This window comes from Polypterus senegalus, chromosome 12 (assembly GCF_016835505.1).
Source record: "Polypterus senegalus isolate Bchr_013 chromosome 12, ASM1683550v1, whole genome shotgun sequence".
In the NCBI taxonomy this organism is placed as follows: Eukaryota; Metazoa; Chordata; class Cladistia; order Polypteriformes; family Polypteridae; genus Polypterus; species Polypterus senegalus.
In genome coordinates, this window is record NC_053165.1 from 68,744,867 (window position 1) to 68,764,746 (window position 19,880).

General features: G+C 43.1%; 1 protein-coding gene across 1 annotated transcript in view; it reads right to left on the reverse strand.

The window, feature by feature from the left end:
* Positions 1-19,880, reverse strand: part of si:dkeyp-14d3.1 (transmembrane protein 132C) — a 458,057-nt gene that overhangs the window by 231,321 nt on the left and 206,856 nt on the right. The window lies entirely within an intron of this gene.

The following is a 19,880-nucleotide window of genomic DNA, read 5'->3' on the forward strand; positions in this document are numbered from 1 at the left end:
AGGGCCTTGCTGTGTCTCTGCTATCACATTCATGGAGGGGCCTTGCTGTGTCTCTGCTACCACATTCATGGAGGGGCCTTGCTGTGTCTCTGCTATCACATTCATGGAGGGGCCTGGCTGCGTCTCTGCCCAGAGGGGCCTTGCTCTGTCTTTGCCAAGGGGGCCTAGCTGTGTCTCTGCTATCACATTCATTGCTGTGTCTCTGCCATTTCATTCAAGGGCCCGACTCGCTCATTTTCAGACCAAAGACCAACCCACATACTAAGAGAGAGAGAGCGCCACCTGACAGTCTAAAGCAAGATGACCTGATTGTTATCCAGGTTGTACTGTATTGATAGTGTTACACTCATCTTACTCAACTTGTATGTAGGACACAACTGGAATTCTTAAATTAATACATTGATGAATAAGACATGCAGGTTAGGTGGATTGACGATTTTAAATTGTCCCTAGTGTGTGCTTGGTGTGTGGGTGTGTGTCTGTGTGTGTCTGTGTGTGCCCTGCGGTGGGTTGGTATCCTGCCTTGCGCCCTGTGTTGACTGGGATTGGCTCCAGCAGACCCCCGTGACCCTGTGTTCGGATTCAGCAGGTTGGAAAGTGGATGGATGGATGAACAAAAGGCACAACTTTCTCTCCTGCCTGCTTTGGTACTTGATTTAATTTCCTGGGGCTTTCAATGTAAAAGAAAGCAGGAAGATCTGAACCCCAATAACAGTCCACCAAAGGGTAACCAGGCTGGTAGGAGCAAACAAAGAAGGGCTACAGGTGGGACTTGGGGCGTTTGGGTCAGGTCTGAAAAGAAGAATTGGGTCAACACAGAAAGTACCCTACCACGACAAAACACACACACAGATACATACATACAGCACTTGTGGAACAAAAATGAGACTTAGGGAGCATAACGTGTTTTAGTATGCATTTCATATGAACAATATAGCATCTACCTTAAAGGTAGCATAAAAAATATTAATAAATGTCAGAGACTTGTTGAAGCATATCAGGAAAACAAGATACCATAAAGGTCAAATGAACAACACGGAACCAGAAGGCCCTGGGAGACGGTCCAAGACGTTGGCTGCCTATCACATACCCAGTAAGGCCTGACACAGGAACTCAAGATGTACTGAGAAGTATTTTAAGGACCACGAATATAATAAAAATGAGAATTTTATTTAGATATTTCAGATCTGGGTATGTGAGCAAAAGGAAAAAAATCAGATGATGGGTGTCAGAGGAAATGTACGCATTAATCAGCACTGTTATGTAAATTAAGCTGTTTATAAAAAGGCCCTCTGCTCTTATTTGTTTATTATTCATTTTTTTGACCATTCTGTAACAGACTGCTGTGATGAATGTTCCATCTTCAAATATTTGACACGGAAGACACAATGGACAAGTTTCCTCCTGCCTGTTTTTTGACTCAAAGACATTTTATTAAACTTGCCCTAGTAGAGGATACGTTTCTTTTTTTAAGTAATACTAGGGGGCTTTGCCCCCCTGCTCGCTTTGCTCACCAACCACCCCGGCCAGTGCTAGGCACCAGCCACTTTGCATCTCTCACGCTCACGTATGTGGATTTCACTTTCACCAAACAACAAATCTTTTAATTCTTGTGGATACGCCTCTTCATTGGGAAGAAACTCTACTTTCCCTGATGGGAACACGAATTAGACGATGTACAAGTCTCCAACTTCAAGATTAAATCCGAACAATATATTCGATCTCTTTTCGCTGTTCCATTATTTCACAGAGTAATAATTTCTGTTTTTTGCGCTAATGCGATTTCTTTACTCTCAATTTTTGAGACTTTCGAATTTTCATACTTTGACTTTCCCTAACCTGCTCTGCGTGTATATCATGCCAGCGTTTTTGAATCCTTGACGACGTTCTACTTTGTCATCTACTTTTTGTCTTTTATTTCCAGCCCTGGGCCTGGTTAAATCTCTTGGCACAAAGTCTCGTCTCGCGGGATGTGAAAATGTCTCTCTGAGAAAGTCTCGTCTCTCTCTTCCTAAGATATTTTTATGATAATAGAGAGATGTTGATTTCTTCCATTTGCTCGTCTTTGGATGACAGGCTCTGAATACTTGTTCACATTTATCAATATAAGCCACTCGTGGCCCTCCAGAAGCAGCCTCACTAGTGTATTATGCAGCCGAGTGTAGCAGCCCTTGATTTATATTAATTAGTATTTACAGTATAGCACTGCCATATTATTTGCTGGGTCTCTGCTATCACTTTCATGGAGGGGCCTGGCTGGGTCTCTGCCAAGAGGGGCCTGGTTGTGTCTCTGCTATCACATTCATGGAGGGGCCTTGCTGTGTCTCTGCTATCATATTCATGGAGGGGCCTCGCTGTGTCCTTGCTATCACATTCATAGAGGGGCCTTGCTGTGTCTCTGGGGTCCTTGCTGTGTCTCTACTATCATATTCATGGAGGAGCCTGGCTGTGTCTTTGCTATCACATTCATTGAGGGGCCTTGCTGTGTTCTCTGGGGTCTTTGCTGTGTCTCTGCTATCACATTATGGAGGGGCCTGGCTGTGTCTCTGCTAAGAGGGGCATTACTGGGTCTCTGCTATCACTTTAATGGAGGGGCCTGGCTGGGTCTCTGCCAAGAGGGGCCTGGCTGTGTCTCTGCTGTCTCATTCATGGAGGGGCCTTGCTGTGTCCCAAACTACTGCAATCATAGAGAGGCCTGGCTGTGTCTCTGCTATCACATTCATGGAGGGGCCTGGCTTTGTCTTTGCTATCACATTAGTGGAGGGGCCTGGCGGTGTCTCTGCTATCACATTCATAGAGGGGCCTTGCTGTGTCTCTGACAAGAGTGGCCTTGCTGTGTCTCTGCTATCACATTCATTCCGTTTGTTTACACTAATGTGATCTTTACTATCATTTTTTTGAGACATTAAAATTTTCATACTTTCATTATCTCTAACCTGCTCTGCGTGTATATCATGCCAGCGTTTTTGAATCCTTGACGACGTTCTACTTTGTCATCTACTTTTTGTCTTTTATTTCCAGCCCTGGGCCTGGTTAAATCTCTTGGCACAAAGTCTTGTCTCGCGGGATGTGAAAATGTCTCTCTGAGAAAGTCTCATCTCGTCTCTCTCTTCCTAAGATATTTTTATGATAATAGAGAGATGTTGATTTCTTCCATTTGCTCGTCTTTGGATGACAGGCTCTGAATACTTGTTCACATTTATCAATATAAGCCCCTCGCGGCCCTCCAGAAGCAGCCTCACTAGTGTATTATGCAGCCGAGTGTAGCAGCCTATTCAAATGTTGTACCAACATACCTGCAAGCCATTTTTAAAGGCTTCTTCCTGTATGTCACCATCACCAATCCGCTATTTTTAGTTTTGCTTTCACTATTATTTTATAAATGAACTCTGTCAAGGCGTTTGTTCCAGGAAAGAATTTAAGTGAAACATTCAATTCCAAGGGCACACGGCAAGCTCAATCAAAGCAATACTTTTTAGGACATGAGATTTGCTTTATTCTCCCATAGCATCACTGCATATACCGTAGATGCTGCTGAATAAACCTCTACACATTTGACGTATTTACAATGAGCATCACACACATGAGAAGGGTGGAGAGGAAGATGCAACCTGAGATACGCTTGTGGTAAAGTGAGATGTGTAAAATGGCAGCTTTGAAATTATTTTCAGTGTACCCTGGTTTCAAATAAGAATTCAGTATTCGTGTTCTTAAGACAGCAGCTTTTTATAGAGACCACCAATCACTTTGTCTTTCACTTTACCTCAGCAGACCAAAGTGTCACGCTCTCACGCTGGCATCCAACTTAATAAAAGGATAAAGTACATTACAAAACAGTAAATTACAAAAAAAAACATTCAAAAATAAACAAATGGTTCATATTAAACTGCTAAATGTAAAAGACCATGACATTACCAAATCCAGTAAATTATATAAATGGGATCAGTTGACGTGCCGCTCCAGTACTGGCAATGCACGACGTGGATAATTCTCTTATGGAAAATGCCAACAAAAACCTGATCATGTCACACGTTCAGTTTCTCCCTCGGCGTGACTCCTCGTAAATTCGTTAAGCTGCCCGTGTTCTTCACGACACATTGATGCTTTAGAACAGCGGGAGGGTTTAGGTTAAAGTAAGATGTAAAATAACATATCAATGGTGTCCAACTGTATTGACTATAGGACTGCACTCCAGTTTGCCACAGAGATAACATTACTGGCAGAGAGTGGACAACCACTGGGAGGCTACACTTTACTGTGTATGGGGGGGTCACATCAACACGATCATCTATCGCACCTGACAGATAAATGGCTGTCAACCCAGAGGTACCTGAAAGTCTAAAATGGACACATGACAACTTGATATATTCATTCCGTTTCTTCACTGGTGTCTCTGCTCTCCTGCTTCTTTCTCTTCAACAGGCCAGCACAATCCAAGTCTTCTTAAGGATAAGACAGAAAGGGTTTTGCAATTAACAGATTGCTCCTTTACAAAGTGTATAATTAGCGCAAATCAATTACGTTCTGCCTGACATGTACATTTGTTCTTTGCTGATGGCTTCTTGCTGCTCTGAGAGAAAGACTTTAGTTTAATAAATAAATAAATAAAAAGACTCGGCACACTAACAAATAGGCTAAGTGCATCCTCCTGAATCTCCCAGTTCTTCTGTAAATCACCCGGCCACTAAGTCGTGAAACTGTCTTTTACAGTCGTTTACTACCGTAGAACAGAACGTACACATGGCATTGTTTCATGAGCAGCCTCTTACTTTTTATTCTTTCCTTCCGCCTTCACTTATCCATCAGCAATGATTAAAAAAAAGGGCAAGAAAAGTTGTGTTTGGAGGTAAACAATCCTAGCAAAATGGCCACAAGTAGATTTGGACTGGTTTGTACGCCAGACAATTTCACAGTAAGTCACGCAATGAACGCTCTCACTCAAAGCAGCTGAAGAGTGACGAAAGAAAAGTGTGAGCAGCTCAGACACAAAGTTGCGCTCATCAGCATGATGGCTGTGTCTCTGCCAATAGAGGCCTTCCTGGGTCTCTGTTATCACATTCATGGTGGGGCCTTGGTGGGTGTCTGCTACCACATTATAGAGGGGCCTGGTTGTGTCTCTGCTTTCACATTCATGGAGGGGCCTGGCTGTGTCTCTGCCAAGAGGGGCCTTGCTGCGTCTCTGTTATCACATTCATGGAGGGCCTGGCTGTGTCTCTGCCAAGAGGGGCCTTGCTGTGTCTCTGCTATTACAGTCATGGAGGGGCCTGGCTGTGTCTCTGCTATCACAGTCATGGAGGGGCCTGGCTGTGTCTCTGCCAAGAGAGGCCTTGCTGTGTCTTTGCTATCACAGTCATGGAGGGGCCTGGCTGTGTCTCTGCCAAGAGGGGCCTTGCTGGGTCTCTACTATCTCATTCATGGAGGGGCCCTGCTGTGTCTCTGCTATCTCATTCATGGAGGGACCTGGCTGTGTCTCTGCTATCTCATTCATGGAGGGGCCTGGCTGTGTCTCTGCCAAGAGGGGCCTTGCTGTGTCTCTTCTATCTCATTCATGGAGGGACCTTGCTGTGTCTTTGCTATCACATTCATAGAGGGGCCAACTATCCAACTACGTCGCTTCATTAGGATGGCTCAGAGTCTCAAACCTTCTCTTCCCTACAGGACATCCACACTAGTACGGTCATCAGGAGGGTGCACAACATAATTAAAGACAATACTCATCCTCAACACACGCTGTTCACAATGCTCCTCAGGGAGGTGCTACAGGAGTGTGAAGCAATCAGACTCCTCATCAGTACTAAAAGTTAAAGTCAATCCAAACCACAACTCATAGCCTCACAAATGGTACTGACTGCTGCGGTATGTCATCAGGCACTGGCACCTTATTTTGGAATTTTATAATTGTAATTGCTATTTGTTTTTATACTTCTTTTGTCTTTCTGTCTTTGTATATGAAGGTGAGCAAGCAAAGTAAGAATTTTATTACATGGTTTTAACATGTGCTTTTACTGTGTATATGACAATAAAATTCTTGTATGAGAAAAGATTTTCAGTTACGCCAAGGTTTTGTCAGCCGGTTGCTCTCTGGCTCTTCATTCCCAACAATGCAGCTGGAATATAAGAGGTGCTGTTAGGTCAGCAGCTCCTGCCATTTGTACTGCCATCCTTTGTGAATCAAGCTGTAAAAGTGAGGCCAGACTAATTAGGTCCTTCATGGGCAATGTGTGGGCAGGCAAAGCGGTTAGCTTCACAATGTAATACTGCAGTTGCTTGCTTTGCAACCTACGTGTTCTCCTCCTGTCCTTCTTCTAAGAGTTTCCTTCTCCATGCCAAAGATGTGCAGCGACTTCAAAGATCATCAGAAATGTTGTGAAGGGAACAGGCCATTCAGTTCAGATTGTCCAAAAGAACATCAAGTCGAGATATGAAGGTCCCTGCTCTCCACCACACTACTTGGTAATTTATTCCTTGTGTCCATGATTCTTTGCGTGGAGAAAAACTTGCAAACACTTGTGCCAACTCTGTTCTCAGGTTTCATAATTGTGTCCCTGTGTTTTAGAATTCATTAACAAGTGGGATCTGCTGTACTCATTCCCTTCGTACTTTTTAATTAAACACTGTCCCCTCTAAATCTCCATTTGCTTAAACTGAAACGGATCAACTCCTTCTATCTTTTCTCATAAACCTTTCCTGAATTCAGCCTAATTGCTCTCCTCCGGACTGTCTCTAGAGCTGATGCGACTTTTGTGTAATATGGAGATCGAAGCTGGTCACGGCACTCCAGGTGAGGCCTCACTACTGCGTTATTTAACTTAAATACACAGAGCACGGCAAATTGTGCAAGTCCAGGGATCACACCAGAGCAGAGACCAACCAACTTACTACTGGTAATCTGGGCCTATCGAAGGCCTAGACTTCAAGCAACGAGGACTGCTGCTATCCATCCAGGTTGTATTTAGTATGTGACACTCATCACTGCCCTGCAGTTTGCAATTGTCATACAGTCATATGAAAAAGTTTGGGAGCCCCTCTCAGCCTGCATAATAATTGACTCTCTTTTCAATAAAAAGGATAACAGTGGCGTGTCTTTCATTTCCTAGGAACATCTGAGTACTGCGGGGTTTTCCGAGCAAAGATTTTTAGTGAAGCAGTATTTAGTTGTATGTAATTAAATCAAATGTGAAAAACTGGCTGTGCACAAATGTGGGTCCCCTTGTCATTGTGCTGATTGAAATGCCTGTCACTGCTCAATGCTGATTACTTGGTTTGATTCGCTCGTTAAGCCTTGAACTTCATAGACAGGAGTGTCCAATCATGAGTGGTAAAAGGTATTTAAGGTGGTCAATTGCAAGTTGTGCTTCCTTCCCTTTGACTCTCCTCTGAAGAGTGACAGACGACATGGGATCCTCAAAGCAACTCTCCAAAGATCTGAAAACAAATATTGTTGAGTCTCCTGGTTTAGGGGAAGGCTACAAAAAGTTCTCAGAGGTTTAAACTGTCAGTTTCAACTGTAAGGAATGGAATCAGGAAATGGAAGGCCACAGGCACAGTTGATGTTAAACCAGGCAGGTCTGGCAGGCCAAAAAAAATACAGGAGCGGCATATGAAGAGTCAGGATTGTGAGAATGGTGACAGACAACCACAGATCACCTCCAAAGACCTGCAAGAAACATCTCGCTGCAGATGGTGTATCTGGACATCGTTCTACAATTCAGCGCAATCTGCACAAAAAACATCTGTATGGCAGGGTGATAAGAAAGAAGCCCTTTCTGCACTCACGCCACAAACAGAGTTGCTTGTTGTATGCCAATGCTCATTTAGACAAGCCAGATTCATTTTGGAACAAAGTGCTTTGGACTGATGAGACACAAATGGAGTTATTTGGTCAGAACAAAAAGCGCTTTGCATGGCGGGAGAAGTAAACACAGCATTCCAAGAAAAACATCTGCTACCTGCTGTCAAGTTTGGTGGAGGTGCCATCATGCTGTGGGGCTGTGTGGCTAGTTAAGGGACTGGGGCCCTTGTTAAAGTCGAGGGTCGGATGAATTCAACCCAATATCGACAAATTCTTCAGGATAATGTTCAATCATCAGTCACAAAGTTGAAGTTACTTAGGGGTTGGATATTCCAACAAGTCAATGACCTAAAACACAGTTGAAAATCTAAAAAGGCATTCATGCAGAGGGAGAAGTACAATGTTCTGGAATGGCAGTCACAGTCCCCTGACTTGAATATCACCAAAAATCTACGGGATGATTTGAAGCAGGCTGTCCACCAAATTGAAATGAACTGGAGAGATTTGGTATGAAGAATGGTCAACAATACCTCCATCCGGAATCCAGACGCTCATCACAGGCTACAGGAGGACAGCATCGAGAGGCTCAAAGGAGCAAAAGGAGGCTCAACTAAGTATTGATGTCATATCTCTGTTAGGGTGCACACATTTATGCACCTGTCTAATTTTGTTATGATGCATATTGCATATTTTCTGTTAATCCAATAAACGTTATGTCATTGCTGAAATACTCCTGTTTCCATAAGGCCTATATATGTCATATATTAAAAGGAAAGCTTAGCCAATGATAAACAAAAATCCAAAGAATTAAGAGGGGTTCCCAAAAATTTTCATATGACTGTATTTTGAAAACTGCAGACTAGTAAAATTAAGTTTTAATTTTGCTCAGGTGAAACCAGGGTGAATTATAAAGCAATTTAACTACAGAGGCAATTCACACTGAACGTATCTACCGCTCTCTTATATTCTTTCTGTATTGTGCCAGTAATTTGTAACTTTAATGTGTCTGCTTCTGTTTATAATTTAATGGTAGAGGGAATGGAAAACAGTGTGGGCGCCAAAGGATCGAAAGTTGTTTCTGTCAGTTTATAAGTTAGAAAGAGTGTGGAGGACCTTAAAGTATCACGCCCTCAGGAAAATAATGGCCGGTCTGAAGGACCAAAGAAAGAAAGCGACAGAAGAAACAGAATGACATAGAAAGCAACGTCTGAGGGAGAAAGACGATGGTGAACATAACATAATGCATCACACCGACTACTAACTTAAAAAGCTGGCCAGGACAGCATCCATCCATCCATGACATTCCTTGAGACTGTTTCAAGACTCTGAGTGAGAAGATTGCTGCTTTCTTGACCACAGGATTATCAAGGTCGAGAGGTCCCACCTCAATAGAAGAACAAGTACAGTACAAGTAAGACCCCGCTGGTTGATACGTGGCATATAACCAAAAAGGTGCTGAGCCATCATGTGTTTGTTAGTGTTGGTGATGGCGAGACCCCACATGGAGGGCATCACACTTACATGCTTATTGGCGGCAAGGCCTCACTTGTATGTAACTGTCTGACTAGGATCTGCATGTCTGTGTGTGTCGGGATCCTATGTGACACACTACAGTGTGACCGGCAGTTGTGTAAATAGGATTCTGAGTGTGTGTTTATATATTTAAGTGTGCAGGAGTAGACAAACCTAACAACAAATGATAATCTTTTCTGACTCAGATGGAGCCGCGAGTGGCACCCTTTCCAGCAGCTCCGTGTACGACTTTATTTTTCTACCTTTTTTCTCAATTTTATTGTTTACATCCCTCCTCAAGATTAATAAAGTATCTATCTATCAATTTATCTGTTATATAGTGCCTTTCCTATCTATCTATCTAATACGTCTGATTTGCTTCTATTTTTAGGCACTTAAGTCAGTGTTAATCTATAATACATTAATAAGCGTGTAAACCTTCTCTCCTGCTCGTTTTTGGTTTGTGACAGGCGGTTAAGTGCAAACGTACGAGGGCTATGGTGTGGATCTGGGACACTCTGTAGTCAGGTCTATGTAAGGACAACTCAGAGACCCCCGAAAAACGGAACACGTGTGCACAGTTTGACTGTGGATCTCCAACAAGGCGGACGGATCGACGATATGTGGGCACGTTCTGCTCTTTTCATCTTGATTACTACTGGAACTGCAGCCAGGGAGAATAAAAAAATGAATTGCAATAGCTGACTGTGGTACGTGTTTACGTGGAATTTGTGCCAATAAGACAAATAAGCATATGGTTTTCTAATTCTAAATAGTATAAACACATTACACGAGTCTTCTCCTTAAACTGTAAGCTCAACCATTATGTTCCTGGCAGCTAATCTGGCAAGATTACAATAAGAAGGTGCTGGCAGTAAAAGCATATGTGCAAATGTTTTAGAGATGTGTTAATTTTGTTAACATGCTAACTAATTAGTGTAAAAAAATACAAGGATATGCTTCATTGAAGTGTGCTCAAAAGCAAAACGGAGTGCTTTCCCAGTCTTTACTGCGGCCAGATTCTTTTTCGTTCTTAGTCCATAACGGTCAGCTTGGTGAGGTGGGCAGTTCCCACTGGACTCCACTGACCTTACAAATTCCCTCAAAGTTTTACTGTATCCTTCTTCCTGTGTATTTACCTGCTTTTTTTTTACTTGGAAGTAACAGCGACAGTGAAAGGCGCGATACTTTGTAACCCATATTCATTTGTGTAATAGAGTGTAAAAGTTAATTTATACATTGACAATGTTGGTAATCGGATCATTTTAATAAGTTTCACCTGGCAGGGAAGTGCGTTTAATAATGTCTAATTTTAAAATGTAAGGAAGCTGTATTAGCCAGTCGGGGACATTTATGCGGAGTGGTAGCTCCGAGGCTAGGGATCTGCACTGGCATTCGCAAGGTTGCCGGTTTGAATCCCGTAAATGCCAAAAGGGACTCTGCTCTGTTGGGCCCTTGACCTGCAATTGCTGAGCGCTTTGAGTAGTGAGAAAAGCACTATGTAAATGCAAAGAATTATTATTATTTCCGACTTAGCAGATCACGGTAGGCCTTCTGCATGCAGGTTCTTAGCCCCTTGCTGAAAATACCGAATCAGAACAAGCAGGAACTGACCGGCCGGGACAGGGGTCTGAGTCTGCCTGAGCCGAGTCATTGGGAACTACACACCCACTGGTGCAAGAGGCATGTCAAGGTCCAGCAGAAACACAAAACAGTGAGGGTCGCAGAGGCAAGGCCTCTCCCTCTCCCTCTCCGTTCATGGAGTAGGCGGCTCCATCCCAGGCCCACGGGGTTAAAAGCAGAAAAGAAAGAGGGCAAGTAGTGAACTACAGTAGCAGTCAATCTTGATGGTGTGGTAAGATTATGGGAATTGGGGCGTAATAAGGAGCCTAAAAGGGAATAACACAGCAAAACAGCATTGACAAAAGCCAATGAAGAAGATGAACTTAACTCCACTCTAAAGGTCCTGTTTTATTAATACAAACCACCATGGAAGGATGAACTCAGTGCAGCTAACGCTCTCTAGTGACGCCAATGACCTGCCCTCTCCTGATGTCAAAGAGGAAGCCGGCAGGCAGACAGACATACTAAGACAGCAGGCCACCTGGTAGCCTATTCTCCAGTTTATATTCACATTCTTTTACCAACACTCCTATTTGTACTCTGCTTCTACTTTGGGCAAATTATCTGTAATACATAATTTAAAACCTTAATTCCCTCTCCTGCTTGTTCTGGTACTCTGTCTAATTGCCAGGGGTTATAGATGGAAAAGAACGGTGAACGTGCTGAACTGCAAGAGCAGTTAGTGCTGACAGTGTGGCGAGAATATGGGATTTGGGGCGTAATGTTACAGTCTACACATCAACAGGGCCGTCTTAACAGCAAAGTAAAGCGCGGGGGGGCCCTTTGTTTTGACAGCAAAACAGAAACATACAGGGTGGTCCAGATCTAATTATACAGATCCAGATCGTCTGGATGACTTTGATTTATGCAGGGATGATTCCAGTTCGATGCGAAGACAATTCTTCATGTCGTCAGTTCGCACACTTCTCGATGGTCTGTGATTTTTCAGGTGATTTTCTATGTAATAAACTTAATAAGTTATAGCGTAATGAAAATTGAATAGTTAGATCTGGACCACCCTATACATAGGCATCAGAAAAAACATGGGACCCTATGCTCATGGCCCAGGCGTTAAGACAGCCCTGCGTTTGAAAGGGTGCCACTTGCCTACTTTATCTTCCCCCATTATACCTTACAGTGCTGGGGTCTTGAGCCAATGATATTACTTTTCTGATCTTTTGCCAGGAGCTTCACTTGTCCCACGGTCCTGCTGCTTCTCTGACGTTTTCTTCCCTTCTAGTTCCTCCCCTCGTCTTTTTCCACTTTACTGGGATACCTCGTTTCACTCCTTCTTATTAAAAGTCCTGCATGTGGCTCTTGTATCTTTCTATTTTTTTTTCTATTATCTGTCTTTCTTTACCAGTTAACGAGATATTAAAGAGTCTAAAGGGAAAAAGAGGGTTACCCCAGGACCCCAATAGAATGAAGCAACTTGTGCGCTTATAATATCAACTGCTCCTTAAGTGGCTTGTGAATATATTCAGACTTGAGGCGCACAAAGCGCTTGTCAGGTGAAGCACCTTCAGACAACCTCTGTATGATGCGGGCCATTTTCTTCTCTCTGCCCCACTGGCAGGCTCCCCTTCATTTCCTTAAAAACAGGCTGAAGATTTGAGTGTGAAACGTTGAAAACGCAAAGGCACACCACAAAGTTGGCCAAAGGTTTCTGCTCATAATGCTGATTTAAAAGTAAAATGAAAAAAATAGTGACATTCAAATGAGGAAGAGTCCCCGGCTGCAAAGGATTTGTGCCGCACCAAAGCAACTGTTCTGAAAGTTTGATTTTGGGTTAAAATGAATGTAATGCGGGCAGCACAGTGGCGCAGTGGGTAGCGCTGCTGCCTCGCAGTTAGGAGATCCAGATTTGCTTTCCGGGACCTCCCTGCGTGGAGTTTGCCTATTCTCCCCGTGTCTGTGTGGGTTTCCTCCCACAGTCCACAGACATGCAGGTTAGGTGCATTGGTGATCCTAAATTGTCCCTGGTGTGTGTGTGTGTGCGTGCCCTGCGGTGGGTTTCTTTCCTGAGTTGGCAGGGATTGGCTGCAGCAGACCCCCGTGACCCTGTGTTAGGATACAGCGGGTTGGATAATGGATGTGATGCAATGGATGGATGCGGAGTGGTGGCTCTGAGGCTAGGGATCTGCACTGACAATCGGAAGGTTGCCGGTTCGAATCCCGTAAATGCCAAAAAGGACTCTGCTCTGTTGGGCCCTTGACCTGCAATTGCTGAGCGCTTTGAGTAGTGAGAAAAGCGCTATATAAATGCAAAGAATTATTATTATTATGATGGATGGATGAATGTAATGCACTAAAAAAATAAATACAAATGAGTATGACCACCACCTGTAGAGATGTAGTACATCGTGGACACTTTGGTGTTTTGAGGAGTCATGACATTTTTTAACCCACTTCATCCAGACCAGGGTTACGGGGGCGGGTGCTGGGGTCTATGCCAGATAGCATAGGGTGCAAGGCAGGAACAAACCCTGGACAGGGCAAACACACACACAGACACACACACTAAGGCCAATGTAACGATGCCAACACACCTAACCTGCACGTGGAGGACACCCACACAGACACGGGGAGAACACGCAAACTCCACACAGAGATTCGAACCCTGCAAGACAGCAGTGCCACCATGCCACCCCCGTTTTGTCCATTCTATCTTCGTTCTCGTCTCTGACATTATTTAAACCCTTTCTGTCGTGTCGTAGTGACATGGGACGAGGGTCAGCAGTTTGTATTCTCTAGCCCTGCATGAGAATTTGTGCATTCTGGGGTCCCCACTCAGTTTAGCGAGTGTATAAACGGCTCCAGAGTTCAAGAGAGAAAATGAAAGGTAAACAGAGCGGCCCTCTGACATCACGAGTCATTCTGAGACAATCACCTGAGTTTATCAGCTCATCTGCATATGCTAATGTTGATTAATGAACATGACCCATTGTCATGCTACCTCTTATGGCATATAAATATTTTCACCTACTGTGATTAAGATCAGGCCAACAGTCATTAAGCTAATGGAAATGCATTTTAATTAATTAAATCCTCATTTGCATCGCGTGCTAATTATCTAAATCACTTAGTCTCATCTGCACATTCTAATTAGTATTCAAACTTCAATGAGTTGGATGATTTGTTTTAAATAAAGACATGTGAATCCAGATTTGCAAAGTCAGAAAATGCTATCTGTAATTACTCAGCTTCAATTTAAAGTGAAGGGGAAAACAAAAAGACCACAAGATAGTTAATGTGCAGTTTATATTGTGAATATGCCATTCCAAAAAGAGCCCTAAACAATGTAAAAAGCCGATAAAGAGTATGAACCGCAGACTCCCCTTAATTTGTCCCCCCCGCACTCTCAAATGATTCCGAGCTTTAGCCGCTTTGACTTTACTTCACAGACCAACCAGTGCAGCTGGCCTGATGTGTCCTCCTCCGACATGGCAGACTGGACAATCAAGAGACGGCTGCACTGCTGTCCGAGGGGCTGGAATACAGAAGGCCATTAGCGTGGAATAAACGCGCGAACGCATCTGAAGCATTTCTTTACTACACCGCTTAAAAGTGTTCGGGTGAGAATCTGTGCGGGTTTGTACTTTCCAAGTCAATTTGTGTTTTAAATGATAGCAATTTAGGCTATTTGTAGGAGGTTAATAAGTGGCCAGGAGTGATCTGATCAATTATGGATAAAGGGCATATGGGGCATTTCACTTTTTTATTTCTGATCACATAAAGTACATAAAATGGTAACAGCAGGAGATGCAATTAAGAATGTGTCACCATTTGTAAAATCTGATAGAATGATAAATTGTGAATGGCAGGTCTGTTCAACACTGCACTTCTAAATATGTACACCTTAACAGGGGGACAGGACGGCGCAGCGGTTAGTGACGATGACTCACAGACCCAGCATCCTGGCTTTACAGCCACTGACGTATTGTTGTTCATGTGTTGATTGTAAGTGTCACACATGAGTGTCAGATTGTCACACTCTGAGGTCCTGCCAGGTATGCAGTCCCATCCCGGACTGAGAGGAGGCGCTGCTGTTAACTGTGTGGTCTTCCCTTTTCATCCACAGTACTGTGAAACTGGTCCCTGGCACCATAAAAAACACGGCATCACTTCACGACGGGGCTCCTCTATAACCTAAAGAAACCATTAAGATTATTCAGGCTCCGCGCTAATGGGAGGCAGTTGTTTTGTTTTGACGCCATCGAGTGTTTCTTGTCATTTCCCTTCAGTAAACTGCGATGGGCAGGTTGGCACTCCCACAATGACCTTGTTGATGCTGTTGTTCCCTCAGTCGACCACATAAGTTATGTCTGTGCCTCCATGTCCCCAAGTGTAAGTGTGTGTGTGTGTGTGAGTGGGTGGGCTTTGTGTTGAAATGATACACCACCCTGGGTTGTTTCCTGCTTTGTGCAAACTGCTACTAGGGCAGGCTGCGGCCTTTGGCTAACAGCACAGTTGTCTCACTAAGTGTCCAGCCATTTTAAAAAGTGACCAGAGCTTCACTTTCAGTTAAACACAAGTGGGCCATTTGTTCCCAATTGTGTTTGAAAAGCCTTTCTGCGTGGCGCATCGCCCGCCTTTCTGAGTAAGGGGTACTCAGTTATGCAGTGGCTGTGGGTTTCCAATTTAAGTTAGAACCAATTTATCTACTAATAAACCAATTTTGGGGGGGCTTGTTACATTTCAAAACCTTTAACTGCCTATTTTTAGTTTACACAGCTTCATTCAGGCTTTAATTGTCACCCGTTTACTTCACCAGCCATCAGTTAATAAGGAGGCGCAAATGACAAAGGAAGCACTGGCTCTCCAGGTAAGGTGCGTCCATTTGAACCTGTGTGTATGCATCATGAAGAATCTGGGTTAATACAAGCTCTTGTGTGGTATTTTATCATTAAAGTGTCCACAAAAGACCCCCTAATGTATTGGTGGACAAGTCAATCCTGGTGGAAATGCCCAGATAATGTTCCAGAGTGTATCCGTCTTGTTTTATATTACACCTAAGGGCAGACTGTGCACTGCTGAGACCAAACTTGTTCTCCACCCCTGAAAGGATTTAACACGAACCCTCCGAGTACATTAACAGTTGCAGGCTACACGTTGCTCAGACAAGTCTTGTTCTCTATTTTAAATCCCTGTAAGGGCTGATCCTGTGTACTTGAGCAATGGCTGAGACCAATCATGATCTCCATTTCCCTAACTGCAATGGATGAATTGTTAGTACCACAAACTGGCTACTCTGAAAGGCTTGCACTAAACACCATAACAAAGGTCAGGAGTTTGGTCATGCTGGCATCACAGTCTGCTCCCAGTTTGCTACCTCTCAAAGGATTTAAGCTGAATGAGCACAACTTGTTTTATTACTGAGTCATTTAAGACTTAGGACTTGGGTTAGAATCCTACAAAAGCTGGATAAGTGTGGCATATCCGATAGAAACCCAGTGATTGCTGGTGTTGGTAAACAACATGGCACATTCCCTGAGATGACAACAAATTGACTTCAGTCTAAACTTTAGGTTTATATGCTGAGTAACCAGGCATATCAAATACTTGAAGTCACTGAAGAAAAACATACAACCTGAATGATTTACAATGGCTTTTTTAATCCATCTTAGGTGTTCTTGTTAAAGGGTTTAAGTGCAATTTTAGACCAGAATTCCATTCTTGGCTTATGTTTAAACTCTCTTTAATTCATTTTTGATTCTGGGATTATTATTATTACTCGTTATTTTTTATTATTCGTCTAGTTATGTATTTTATGCCAATGTTTTTTTGTTTCACGATGATTGGTTCTCCAGTATTCCTTGTAGAGAAAAGCCAAGCAAGATGACCCCTTTTATTGGCTAACTAAAAAGATTACAATATGTAAGCTTTCGAAGGCAACTCAACACACATCTTGGCTGAAGAAGGGGCCTGAGTTGCCTCGAAAGGTTGCATATTGTAATCTTTTTAGTTAGCCAATAAAAGGGGTCATCTTGCTTGGCTTTTCTCTACATTCATAATGGCTAACACGGTACAACACCCTAGTACTACTGAATTCCTTGTAGCTTATGGGTGGACCTTTCAAAGAGGCGGGGCCACCAACACCTCACTGTAGGGCCCCGCCCCCAAGTTTTGGGAGTCATGCGAGTTATTTGTTCTTTGCTGCTTAGTTGATCTTTCTTACAATTTGGAATTTGTTTGCCTGGACCGCCTTTAGGCAACTCCTCTATGCAGCTTTTTTTGAGCATTTGTTTCTTTCTTTTTTTAAATACAAAGGTTTTTCTATGCTTACACATAAACGTCGCCTTTCAGTATGTTTGGGATATTTAAACATTTTTTGAAGCCAAAGCCCCTTTTGGCCTGAAATTGGCCAAAGCAAGCCTTTTGATGGCCAACTCAGGCTACCTAAGAGTGAACCTTTTCTGGGCAGATTAGTTTGAATTGGCCCCTTTGATTCTTAACGTTTATGCCGTTTTGGTGCCAGAATCACAACAGCAAACACTGCCTTGTGCATCTCTTCTGAGGGCAGCTGGGACGCGTTCACAGGAGGTTAACCTGACAAAGATGTCCATGTAGTTGGTGTCCCCCTTAAAGTTTCAGACGTCTCTTTTCAGATCCTTACACCTTTATAGAGTGCCTCAGTGGCTGATCACGTAAGATTTACAAACAGCTGAATCAACCAAAATCAAAGCAAGTCATCCAAGCTTCTTTAGCTAAATACAATAACTTGTTGACTACAAGACCCCATGCGCTTATTTTCAATCTTCTCACAAGCTTACACACACTGGGTAGTTTGTCTGAACCTGACTCTTACACAGTCTACTAAGTATTACATGATGCTACTATTTGCTTCAACATTTGCCCGTCTCCCATTATCCTTCATTTTGTTTGCATGCATCCCAGCATCCTCTCTCACCCAATGAGCCGTCGACATGCGCCGACCCAGAAAGGCTCCTTTCCGTTAAACTTCTGTTTAAATGCATATAATCAAAAATATCACCAGCTTTCTCTTATGAGCTTGACAACACAGTCTTGTTAAAAAGTTTTATTCACTTAAAAGCTGCGTCATATCTAATCAATCCATCTTAACAGGATTACTGTCTGTGTGTCTATGCATCTGTATGTCCATCTATCAAAAAATGAACATTTGAAGTCCCATACCAAATGACATATAACAGAGACATGTGCTTTGCATTTGTCATTCCAACAGATAGCACTACACAAACATCTGCAGCAATTCATTTTCTTACTTAGTAAAAGGAGTATTACTAATGAAAGGATAATTGTCTGTCTATTTGTGTGTCCATACGGTTATTAGGTTTCTGTCATTCCAACAGATGGCGCATCACAAACATTAACACTACTGTTATGAATCTCACCTCAAACTGCATATAACAGAGACATATACTTTGCATTTGTCATTCCAAGAGATGGCACATCACAAATATTAACACTTCTTTTACAAATCCCATACCAAATGGCATATAACTGAGAAGTATGCATCACATTTTTTATTCTAACAGATGGCTCATTACAAACATTTTTTTACTTGCTGAAATGATTATGACTAATAAATGGGTAAGTGTCTATTTGTGTGTCCATCTGGTTGTTATGCCTCTGTCATGCCAACACTGCTTTGATGAATCCCATACCAAATGGCACATAACAGTGACATATGCATCGCATTAGCCATTCCAACATGTGGCCCACTGCTTTTACAAACAACACAGACGTAAGTATTGCATGGTGCACTGCATACATGAACGCTGAGCTTTATTTCGATTACTTGGGTTTCAGTCTGTCTAAGACGGGTAGCACAGCTGTTCCAATGAAAATCCTAATATTCACACAAATTAAATATTAACAAACTGTAAAATGCACCCCAATACAGACCCCCTGCAAATCTGAAGCCTGCTATGCTATGGCACACCATAATGCACCTTTTACCTATTCCTTCTGACAGAGACTGAACCCAGCACTGCACAGCACTGAGAAATACACTAAAATAAGGTCCACTCGGGCAACGGCTGACCAAATGTACGTCCTCGTAGGCAGCAGCACCCACTCTCGTGTGTCGCGTGTCTCTTGAGTGTTGTAGTGTTACCTCAGAAGAAGAAAAAAAAAATTACAGAGAAGTACCAAAACGCAGCCAAACAAGTGCTAGTAAAGGCAGCAGCAGCAGCAACAGGCAAAGGCAACGTTGCGATTTGGAAGTGAACTAAAAAGGATTATTAAACAGCAGGAAGGTGGAACATCAGTGCCTGCACTCTGCAATCACCACAGGCCTCAGAAACAAAGAAACAGTGCAGAACTGCACCAGCAACAACCTCCAGAATCCCCCAACGCTACTTCAGGCCTTCAAGCTCCAGTTGTGCTAAGTCCAGACTACATACTAGCCGATGTACACAGTACTGAATAATAGTACAGCACAGTATTAACCCACCTTGCCAGATAAATGAGCTGATGTACGGTTACAGTATGCGTGCAGCATCTTGGCTGTTCAGTCACATCAGGTACACTACAGCATCCCATAAAGCTTTGCTATGCACCAGTGTTCACAAAATGTCTGAACAGCATAAGGTCCCACTTCCCTGAACACATCATTAAGCTGCACACAGCTGTACTGAGATGACACACAAGCAATCCTAGAGACGCCTCCAACGAGCTTTACCCAGACACCGACGGTGAGAAGCTTCCAGACCCATTGAAGAGACGCTCGAGTTCTGGATACGCCGGTGTGGCTCAAGCCTAAAAGCCACTTACTGACTTCTGGTTTTGCAAACGTAGAATCAAATCACAAGGACTTCTGAGTTCTCAATACATGACGACACAAAACAGGAACAAGCATTTGGTTTGTAAAACGACTACACGTTAACCCATAGCTAGCTGGTGTGGTAAAATAAAGTCTAGTTTGAAATGAACAAGAATATTCTTTATGAAACACAAATGCACTGTAACC